The following is an 11663-nucleotide window of genomic DNA, read 5'->3' on the forward strand; positions in this document are numbered from 1 at the left end:
GTTTTGAACGCAAAAGGTGTCCTTGCGTAATTTTTCTTAATTTCACATAATGTTTCTGAAAAGTTGCATCACTATGAAAAAGGAGATTATGCAAACTCCCTATAGCCCTAATAAAAATGCAAATTTGAAGAAAAAAAAAACCCAAAAAACAAAAACGTGCAGGTCATTGGGCTTCTAAAATGTTGCATTACACCCAGCCTGCAGGAACTCAGAAATAAACTGCCAGAGCAGCTGACATCAACATAAAACAATTCTGTGGAGCACACGAGACAATTAGTGTGCATTCTAATGATTTTCCCCATTTGGGGGCCAGCGTCCTAATGGGTTTCAGTGCTTGCAAATTGGTGGTAAGACTTGTTCTGCTGCCTTAACGTGCATAGAGTGTTAATATTTTCTTTCTTTCATGCCCCCTCCCAAATGTGATTCTGAACGGATCGCAAAACCCCTTTTACGATTCAGAAATACTTTTTGAACTCGAGAGATGGATTTATAACAAACCTTGTGATTTTGTGGAATGCAGGATTTGTAACCACAAAAGGACTTTGCATATCTGATTTTGCCTTTTCTTACTGGCAAGACTGGTAATTGATAACTGATGAGGAAAGGAATAATCCTTCCTTTGGTTTGTTGGATTTAGGTTTTTTTTTTTAAGATAACTGGTGGCTACATCAAAGCTTGCAAGAAGACTATTCTGTGTGAGGGAAGACATTCAGATTGATGCACTCGAAAATGTCAAAATGGTTAATTTAAAGCAGTTAACAGAAAATGTCTAGAGATTACCCAAAGTTCTTTTTTATTGAAAGTAGGGATAGTTCTGCTCACCTATGTCCAGAAAACATAAGGGTTGACTAGCCTTAAAACCTGCAGAACGACATTTACTCCTTTAAACTGAGATTAGCTTAGCCTGCTACAAAATAGTTGGGTGTGTGTGTGTTTCTGTGTGCGTGTGCACGTGTGTGTGTCTGTGTCCCCACACTGATGGAGCCCCAGGGCTGCCATTGTAGGTCAGGTAGAAAGCATAACATACAAAATGTATGGGTGTATATATAGTAAGACCAGTTTGTTTTTTATTAGCATAAAAGGAACGAGAATTATAATGAACCTAAGGTCAGCGTTGGATTTCCCTTGCACATTATAACAGAGCATCCAGTAAGAACTCCGCTTTGTAATTAATAATGGGGGGCTTTTGGATCAATAACAAGTTAATAAATACGTTTTTGTTCTTGTAAGTAGTGTTTTGCAAGATTGTCACAACAATGTACCCACACCACTAAAATGTACTTTCCCCTGATAAGAACATAACTAAGAGAACAATTTGTCAATATTCATTAAAAGATTCCAGAGATGTGATGGTGAAATAATATGTAATCTTGCTCCTCTAACACTTTGGGATATTCTCTATTTCAGCGTAGTATGTCGTACCCAGTACCTCAGAGTTAAGTGTAACGACCACAAGTACTTAGTGAAAGGAACCCTAGAGATACTTAACAGGTTCAAGTTTAGAGTTAATAATGACTTCCACTAATCAGAGAAAGAGTGCAATTATCAGGTTTAAATGTGTGGTTGGATATTCACACTATCCTTGCTATATCTTCATTGCAGGAGGAGTTCGGACACAGAACTTTGTTCATGCTCCTAATTTGTTTGCCAAAGAAAAAGGAATTGTTTTATTGTAAATACTGCACATAAATACATTCTGGTTGGTTAGTTTAAGATGGAACCAACTCCTATAGATCCAATACGTTCTTAGTTGTAGGCATGAGTAACAAGCTTGGTATTGCATCAGATGACTCTATCCAAGCAGGTAAAAATGGGAGCCACCGCCATAAGATTTGCATTCCATATCTAAGTTTGAGACCTTCCCGAGTCATAAACCAATAGATGTATAGCCCTTCAATGACAGTGGGGATCACTGTGCAGCCTGACCTTTCTTGTGAAGAACAAATGAAAATATTGGTGTAGGCATATAAATGCCACCTGGAGGTTTGGGGGCCCCCTGCACCACAGGAGCTGAAGAGTCCTGTGTGACAACCCTTTTGCAATCATTAATTAATGGTGAGAAATTTGCACCACCAAATAAGCTTTAGTTTTATTCAGCCTCTATATCACCCAGTCTGCTTTGCAGCCTGGCTTTCTGGTCATTCCAACTCTCTGTGGAAACCCTGAGGGAACCCAACTTGGGCCTGCAACTTGTACCGATAGAACTCTCTGAAGTAGGCAAAGAGGGTAACAATGAAGAACCAACCCCTCCACACTCTGCCTGAAAAGACACTGCTGGCTGCATTACCAACAAGCATTTACAATGCAATGGTCTCGGCATTGGTAAAGTTAGAGCTATTGGCATTGCTCATGATGTTATTTTTGTTTATGTTTTTGTTTTTAAAACATTTAAAGAAACGGCATTGTCATGAGCAATGCCAATAGCTCTAACTTTAGCAATGCCGAGACCGTTGCATTGTAAATGCTTGTTGTTAGGTACAGGGAGATTAAGGGATTTTCCCAGAATCACAGGATGTTCAGCGTCATTGCCGAGACTCGAACCCGGTTCCTCGACCGCCCTAGCCGTTAGGCCAACTACTCTCATTTTGAAGTACTTTCTGATTACTAGGGGTTCAAGGTACAAACTGTCTTTCAGGTAGGCAGTAGTTTGTGTTTGGATAAAGTGCCCCCTGCCGTGCATTATAAGGATACTGCAAGTCAATGAGGAGTTCCATGACCATGTAGACGAATAAGGGCGAAGGCCAGGTTCCTTTATCCCGTTATGGTGCTCTGATTTCCATAGTGGGCCATCCAACTGGCAGAAACACATTCTTCAAATAATGGCACATGTAGGGAATGCAATATTAAGCAAACAAGGATTACCGTAACCTTTTGTATATTCATTCAGACTGATCAGTGTTTTTGTCGGAAAAGTTAAGAACATGAATATAGGGCTTGTTAGTGACCTGTTTCAATGTCCTCTTTAATTACTACCTAGTCTGAGACCCGAAGGACCCGGCCCACTTAAAACCCTGGTTTGCCCATTGATAAAAAACGGAGAGTGAAGAGCTCGGGAGCTTTGCTTTGAAATTGGAAACATTGACTGGGGGGAAGTAACAGATGCAGAAGGATTGGGTGGCGTTACTAACAGGCCCACATCCTTTAGCGCGTGTAACTATTGTAATAAGTGGGTCGAACAGAGAAACGTGACATCCTCGCGAGAGTGGGTTCTTGAAAGTGCTCAGCGCGAGATGGAAGAACATTTGAGGCGCTGGCAGCAGCTGTTCCAGCTCTCTCTGAATAAACCCGGCAGACGTCTGGCCGCCATCTTCTGGCCTTGGCATTCTTTTCCTGATGCTTGTGAGGTTACCTTTAGTTGACGACTCCCCCGCAGGCACGAACAAAGGAGGAGCCGTTTCAGTGTTTGCGTCAAGGTTTCCCACAGCCCGAGGGGTCCTAGGAAGGCAAGAAAAAGCCCAGGCCTCTCTCACTGTTTTTGTAGAGTGGGGAGTCACCTCAGAAGTAGCCATGGTCACAGAGGGAAAACTCGCATGTTTGCATGAATGTATTGTGAATCGCCGCAATAATGCATCATCGTAAACTCTGCAAACATGTATCATGCATGTCTGCGTGACATGGCTTATAAGGTCAGAGCCATCGGTTTCATGTGTGGATAGTCTGGACAGTAATCTTAGTGAGCGAGCCCAGTGCAGGAGGCACGGGAAAGCACACGGTGGCATCTGGCCGGCGAATTGGCACCCTGCATGGGCCTGACAGCCACCCCTATGAGCTTTCGGCATCTACGTACATTGTACAAACTGATCTGGCAATAATTAATAGTGTGCTCAGCATAGCTTCTTTCTGACTCATGTGACTACTTGTGGTGCTGCTGCGTTTAACAAGATGAAATTACTATAACATTACCTACAATATTCAAATGTTTTTAGTTTTTTGGCAGGTTTGTTTATACAGTGCAAACTCGACCCGAAAGTATTGGTGAACTCTATTTACATGAGCACCAGTAACATTACACCAGGACACATTATTGTTCTGCAGGCAGAGGGAGGTTGAGTGAATTGCCCAGAATCACAGGATGTTGAGCCGGCGCCGAGACTCGAACCTGGTTCCCCAGCTTCAAATTCGGCAGCTCAAGCCGTTATGCCACATACTCTGCGAATGTTGTGTGCCATGCTGAATGTGGAAAAGTAGAATATAGATAAGATTACCTGATGACTTCCCATCTAGTCCCCTCGACGGCTTGACTGGGAACCCAAAGCAACCCTGGCAAATTTTGTCAAACCAGCCCCCATACGGTGCATTGCGAGCGCAGCGAGCAAGCCTGACCACTATAAAGAGGGTTGGGGTGTTCTCCCCCCAAGAACATTTGGGAGGAATGGCAAAAATGGTGCATTTTATAACACATTTTTCATTATATATTTAATTGGATTAGTTTTTAAAGCATAGTAAATGATGACCTTATAGTGCACCAGGATACGGCAATCTTTATTGGGGCTCTTCAATTATTCCCTTACTATCACCCTCCAACAGTGCCTCTCATCTCTCCATAGCCCCTCTCTCACATGTATTTCATTTGTTTTACGGTGCCTCTCATAACAGTGTAGGTTGTTGGAGCATTTTACATCACACACGCATACAGAGACAATGAATCATACGTGTGTAAATCAGTGTAAAGAAAATGTTGCATAAGACAAAGGGGACTACAAGAGTAGGATTCACATGCCATGCATACTGGTAGGCACTTTTTAAGAGTGCTTGGTCTAGGGTAGCACAAGCTCAGGATTCAGAATGCAACACAGTGGTTAGGATTGACTTTACTAATAAGAATGTAATTCAACCCGAACAAACTCTTTTTAGAAAAATTAGGATAATGTAAGACTGGGAAAAACACAAACCTTTCTAACCTAGATCATGATTGTAATTTATGAACTGCACAGCAACACAAGGATCTCCGTAACAAAAGCAGTAACCCACTGAGCTATGGAAATAAAATACTGATCTGTGATCTGCATAGTGCATGCTCTATGCAGCAGGCATATTAACCCTCTGCGCTACGTTAGTTGAGTCAAAACTTTCACTAGACAAAACTCCGATTTCTATCCAGCAGGTACATTAATCACAAGCGTTAACTTAGCACTTTTATTGTTGCCTGAAAACTGTTGGATATACAAGGAACTCTAGTTTTTTAAAAAAACTTTTGCACTGCTACAAAACCAGCCCCTGTAACAAAAGCGGCCACACCATTCTAGCCTCCCAAGGAAGTGCCCAATGCCTGGTCCGGCCAGTCCGGCCTTGGTGCTCTCTCTCCAGTCCAGAGCTGCACGCAGGTGGATGTATAGAAGAGTTTTGGGCACTGGCATTTTTTAGGTCTGGCTTGACAGTGCTGCTGTCCCTATACAGTATGTTACAAAAAAGAGTTTTAGGAGTACTACAGAAAGGGGCTGAGGGTACGCACAGATGTTGGTTCCTCTGACTACAGCTTTCAATGTGTTAAAAAGCTGTGTGCTTCCTCAGAAATAGTGCTTACCCTCCAACCAACTGTGATTTTTTGTTTATCCAGCTGCTTGAGCTAGGTTCTGTATCAAGCAAAGCTATTGTGTTTGAGCTTTCGGTCACCCACAAGCCACTGTGATGCTAATAAGCAAATTCTCCTAGATGATCAGATAATTATTGTGTTTGGCCTTTACTTGTTGCCATGTGTGAAAGCTTATGCTCAACACAGCAGGGTTTGCTTGCAACCATTGGTATGGTTGCAAGCCAAGGTAATAAACTAGATTAGTTTACTATGAAAAGTTGAAAAGTTGCAACAAAATCAGTGGGTCTGGCTAATTTAGTGTGAAAAGGATATATTAAAGTCATTAGGCATTTAGGGGTGAAATTGCTGAGTTATTTTGTTACATGGGATCTCACAGTTTACCCTAGTAGGTAAGGGGTTAAGTATTGATTAACCACCACTGACAAATCATGGGAATAGAATATATTTCCAATGTAAAAATCCTTTTTAGGCCCTCTTTGACCTCGTATTTTGCTTTGCCAACTGTAATTTACATTTCTATTTTTGTTACTGTATGCCTGATGGTTGTCCTGTTTGAAAGCTTACTCTCAATACAGTAGGTTTGATTTGGGTATGGTGACAACACAATAAGTACAGGCCTTATTGGTTCACTGGTAAATGTAATGTCCGAACCAAATATCTGAAGCTACTGGTCTTATACGTGCTATAACAAAGGCAGTAGGGTTGGCTAAGTGTGGAAAGCATTTATTAAGTCCGATTGGCCTTCTACAGTGGGTTGTTAGCACTCTGTGTTACAGACTGTAGACAAGTATTTTGTTTACAGGAAATCCCACAGATTACCATAGTATGGAAGGGTTTTAGGATTTACCATGTCCTGTGACGAACCCTGGGGGTTGAAGATTTGAATTGTGATAATCCTTTTAATGACCTTTTCATAAGAGTTGTATATTGTGTGGCAACTGTAATTTTTGACATATTTGGATTTTATAACTATGCATGATGGTTGCTGGCATATGAACACTTCAATGGGCGTGTATTATGTTGTCAAGCCAATGGCAAAGGCTATGGGACTTATTGGTTCATTGGGAAAAGTTATAGCATATTTCATAGGTTTGATGTATTTATTATGAAAAGTTATGAGAAAGCCAGTAGGCCTGACATGCTTATTGTGAAAAGAATGTGTTAAAGGCAATAGGCTTTTAACAGTAGATTGCAATTACTCTGTGGTCAAAGCCTGTAGGCAGGTATTTTGTTGGAACCTCATAGAGTACCATAGGAGACAAGGTTTTGGGAGTTGATGACCTACCCAAACAAACTGTAGGGAGCCAAAGTTTGCACTTTGACAATCCTTATTAGGCCCTCTCAGAAGGGATCTTATATGTTATAGTTTTCTGACAACTGTAATTTTGTACATATTTGCCGTTTTCTTACTGTATACCCAATAGCTGCCTTGTGGAGAAACATATGCTCAATACAGTCTGTCTGAGTTGATTATGATGACAAGCCAGTGATAGAAGCTATACGCTTACATGGTTCGCTGTAAAAGTTACTCCACATGCCATAGTTCTGATCTGTTTTAATAAACGTTACATTAAAGGCAATAAGCCTCATTTGTTTATTATGATACACATATGTTAAAGCCAATAAGTCTTTAACGGTGGATTGTCATTGTACCATGTTAAGTCTGCAGATGTGTATTTTGTTAAATGGAGCCCCCTGATTACATGTGTAGTCAAGGATTTGGGTGTTGATTACCCCCTGACTCTAGATATATAAGATTTGCACTGCAATAGTTCTTCCATATGCAAAAGAGTCAATAGCTGAAGCATTCTGCTTGCATCCATAACAATATTCAGATAATGACACGATTGCCTCATGAGCCACAGCATCTTTCTGAACATGTGCATATTCATCTGAAAACAAGTGCACTTCAGTGCCAGGCAATCCTTCAGATTTCCTATTTCCTCTCATTCTTTCCTTCACATCTTTTTATTTTCATTATATTTAGAGCATTTTACAGCTCCCCAGACAATTCAAGCAGGCTACTTTCTTAGAGTTCATTTAATCTGTGCTACGCCACATCTCTCAAGGCCACAGCCTGTAGACTAGGCCACCATCAAGGAATGTTACTGTCCATAGTTTCCCTGCTTTGCCATTCTGAAATGTTCAACACATTGTTTTTAAACATGTCAGTCATGCTGGAACCTCAAAACAACGAAGCACCATGTACAATACCATTGCAAGATGGCCACTTACTGCCATGTGTTTTTTTTTTTATTTCTTGTGCAAGTATATGCCTGCCATGTTTAGGTACCAGCATATTTTCTTTTTTAACTTTATTTTTTTAATTTGAGTTGAATCTGTTGTTGAATGTATATGTGTGGTTATGTAACTGATTGAATGCAAGAATGGGTCAGTAGGTGGATAAATGGATGCATGAATGCTAAGATGAGAGATCAGTGCTTTAGTGCTTGATTTTCAAAAGAATGAGTGCCAGGGCGCAACACTCTGCTCAGAAGCCCTCGGCCGGCGGGTGCAATTAAATGTCAGTGTGCAGCAAAACAAGGTTGCATTGTCAAGAATACACTCCAGCCCGCTTCAATCAGCTGCCAGACACTCCCTGCCCCTTCATTTTACTCTTGTGGGTCCTAATTTTCTCCTTTGCAGCAGTTTCTTTCTTTCTCTTCCTCTGTCTTTCACCTATATGTGTTTTCCTTCTCTTGCTCACTGCAAATGTCTAAAGAGAAAATAAGTGCCTCTCCCCAAAAATGAGTTCCAATGAGCCCCACTGGCACTCAACCTGTTCAAATCAAGCAAGTGCATGTACAATGACTTATTGAATGCCTAAACCCATCATAAACCCACCATCGACTAATGAGACAGTTTGCATTTAAAAAATGTACCTGTTGGCATGGTCATTTTTTTTTCTTCAATTAAGCACGACAGAGCTTTAATCCAAAATGTAATGCAGACTAGGAATTGTATCCTGTGTTCACTCCATTTGAAGCAGTTAGACTAATTTGCCAGATTTAAATAGTTTGCAAGAAAGCCTTTAACTGGAAATGCGGTGTTTGCCTCAGTGACTTAGGGCCTCATGTAGGAAGCCTAATACCGGTCGGTAACGGCCGATTTTCGGTAAATATCCCGTTACCGACCGGTATTTAGGCTTTTGCTATGTAGGGGGATCATTTCAGGATTCGGTAATTTACAGAATCGGTAAAATTACCGAATCGGTAATTTTACTGATTCGGTAAATACCGAATCCTGAAATGAGATGTAGGGGGAGTGTGTCGTGGGTGTGGGGATTCGTTATTTACCACCAACTAAAAGTTGGTGGTAAATGACGAATAGGTGTAAAAAAGCACTTTTGTGCACTTTGAAGTGTGCAATGTGGCAGACATACATGCCCTTAGGGCATGTATGTGCGTCACGTGTTCACACATGGACGAATCAGGGGTGCAACAGGGTGTCAATGTGACACCCTGCCACCCATGATGATGTCTCCCCCATTACCGATTCGGTATTTACCGATTCGGTAATGGCAACTGGCTTCCCATTCATTCCTATGGGCCTCCAGGCCCATAGGAATGAATGGGAAGCCAGTTGCCATTACCGAATCGGTAAATACCGATTCTAAAATACCGACACTTACCGATTCGGTATTATTTTACCTACATTACATTTACCGATTCATAAATACCGAATCGGTAAAATTCGGTATTTAAGAATCGGTAAATGTAATTTACCTACATATGGCCCTTAATCTCTTCTGTCCCAATCCCTCAAGGGTTTGATTATTTTTTTTATAGTTTCATATGTTACTTATATAGTTTAAAGGTATCAGATCTTCATAGACAGTGAACATCACATACTAAGCATCAAACTTATTAACACATTTTTTACACAGCTAGCACAAGAGGAACACAATAAAAATCTCCAGAAAACAAGTCATTCAAATATCTTAAATGTAAATGTTTTTGACTTTCTAATTCTTCCTGAATGTCATCAAGGAACAAGGCAATTAATATTAATTTACCTGATTTTGCTTGTTTGTGTCTGATGAAAGAAGTAATCTCATCACGTTTTCAGTTATAACAAGCATTGGCAAAAGCCATTAGGTCTGACCCTAGTAAGCTGGTGCGATGGTTGTTTATTTATTGCCAACATAAGCCACAAAAATAAAAAGAAGAAATAGAAAACGCTGCTGTCTAAGCGTGGTAAACATATACTTTCAATAAACATTTTAATTTAAAAAAGAAAAAAGGACTATTGCACCTAATTTAAATAGAAGAGAATGAATGTTTTTAGCAGACAGGTGTACATGCAACACGTAAAGAAATTCTTTTTAGTTTTAATGTAAATAACAGGGAAATATGATTCTTAGTGGCACAAAAAAGATACTAATGTCTTTGAATTACATTATAATAAACACACCAGAATGATTTAGAAAAGTAAAAAACAATAATGAATTGGCGGAAGCAAAATGTGAATGGCCAATGGATGAAGAAGATTGACCCATAGTCCCTTTATGTATTATATATGTAGTTTTATTTATGCTTTTTTTGGTTAGAGGCAGTTGGCGAATCAACCAAAGCTGTCTCTAAATCAGAGGTAAATAAATTAGGGAAAAATCCCAGGAAGTAAAAATAGAACCTTTTCTTCTGTATCCTTATTTGTTAATATTAAAAAACTAAAGCCATCCTAAGTTATGATTTGGTGCGAGAGGTAGGTGTCAAAATAACAGTGCTCTGAGAAGAGTCATTACTTAGTTCCACAGGGATCTCAAGAGGATCGCCTGGAGAGAGTCATTTGTCCCAGGTTCAAGGTCAAAGGGGATACATTTGTAGACACTTTTGCATTTTTGGCATTTGCTCAAAACCTAAAATAATGTCTAGGAACTGTGGTGTCGTGCCTGTGACGTAACAGGCACGCCACGTAGGGTCATGTGACCTAGGTTTAATAAATGGGTGACGCTCGAACGTACGCCAGTTAGGCGAATGACGATAGTGACCACCAACACTGCATCCAGGCTCCTGTATTCATTGTGTGTGACAGGCCACCGTAAACTCCGGTATATACACCCCCGTGAGGTCGCGAGCTCCGCGGTCCTCACAACACAACATTTGTCAACGAGGGGTGGGCGTGCCCCGCTCTCGCACCGAGTGGCAGCCGCGAGGGCTTCAAACCTGCCCTACGGTGCTCGTGCCACGGTGCACTGGTGCTGGAAGTGCGGAAGCGTGACGCACGCTGTGTCCCGTAATGAGGTGAGCTCCCGCTGGGTCATCGCCGGTAAAGACTGCCGCCGTGGGTGAGCTGCTCCGCTCCTGAGGCCTCCCCGCGCGCACCTGTGCACACGTGCGTGCTACTCCACTTGTGCAGCGTTGTGCCCGGTGTTTATTCAGCCGATCGCGGCTGTTTCCCCCGGCTCTTCTCTGCTCAGCGCGCACATGGGGGAGAAAACGAAAACACTGTGAATGCCAGAGCGCGCTGGGGAAATGATGTTTTGAAGGAGGCAGAAAACAAGACATTGCCATTAATCAAGCACCAGCCAGTGAGCCTCATGCATATAGAGTGCTAGCATACCTGCACATCAGTGACTGTAGCAGTAAGTGGCAGTGCCTTAACCGTATATGTGTTGTAAAGGCCACTGGGACCTCTTCCATCCTTGTCAAGGGGAGTGCTAACCTTCTCTCCTTTCATACAACACATCAGTGACTGTAGCAGGAAGAGGTCTGACAACAACTGACCCTCCTGCCCCTAAAGGAAATCCCCAGAGGAACTAGCACAGCAGGATATTGCAGCAAGTGCCATAAAAAGTGACCCCAGGGGAGGCTGCTAGAAAAAAAAAGAAACAGCAGATCAGAAAAAAAAAGGGGAACATAAACGCTAGCAGCCAAGAGATCACCTCCACAGAGCTTCTGGGGTGGAACACAAGAAAGTCACTAGTCACTGAGAGCTACCATGGCCACAATTCCCCCAATAGAGCCCTTTATTGTGGAAGGCTCCCCGTCTTCACTCGCCCCCAAATGGAAAGACTGGGTGGAACGGCTGCTAATTTTCTTTGAAGCCACCAAGGTACACAGAGATCAGAAAAGAGCTATGCTGCAGCATCTGGGGGTAAAGACATCCATAACATCACCAAAACGCTCAA

General features: G+C 41.7%; 1 non-coding gene across 1 annotated transcript; it reads right to left on the reverse strand.

Annotated features, from left to right (window-relative positions):
- Window positions 1-11097: 11097 nt before the first annotated feature.
- On the reverse strand, window positions 11098-11219 carry LOC146833154 (U6atac minor spliceosomal RNA). The gene has a single exon (XR_014960867.1). It is a non-coding gene; the product is annotated as a U6atac minor spliceosomal RNA (small nuclear RNA).
- Between the last annotated feature and the right edge of the window lie 444 nt (window positions 11220-11663).

The sequence above is a fragment of the Triturus cristatus genome, chromosome 4_2, assembly GCF_964204655.1.
Source record: "Triturus cristatus chromosome 4_2, aTriCri1.1, whole genome shotgun sequence".
Taxonomy (NCBI): Eukaryota; Metazoa; Chordata; class Amphibia; order Caudata; family Salamandridae; genus Triturus; species Triturus cristatus.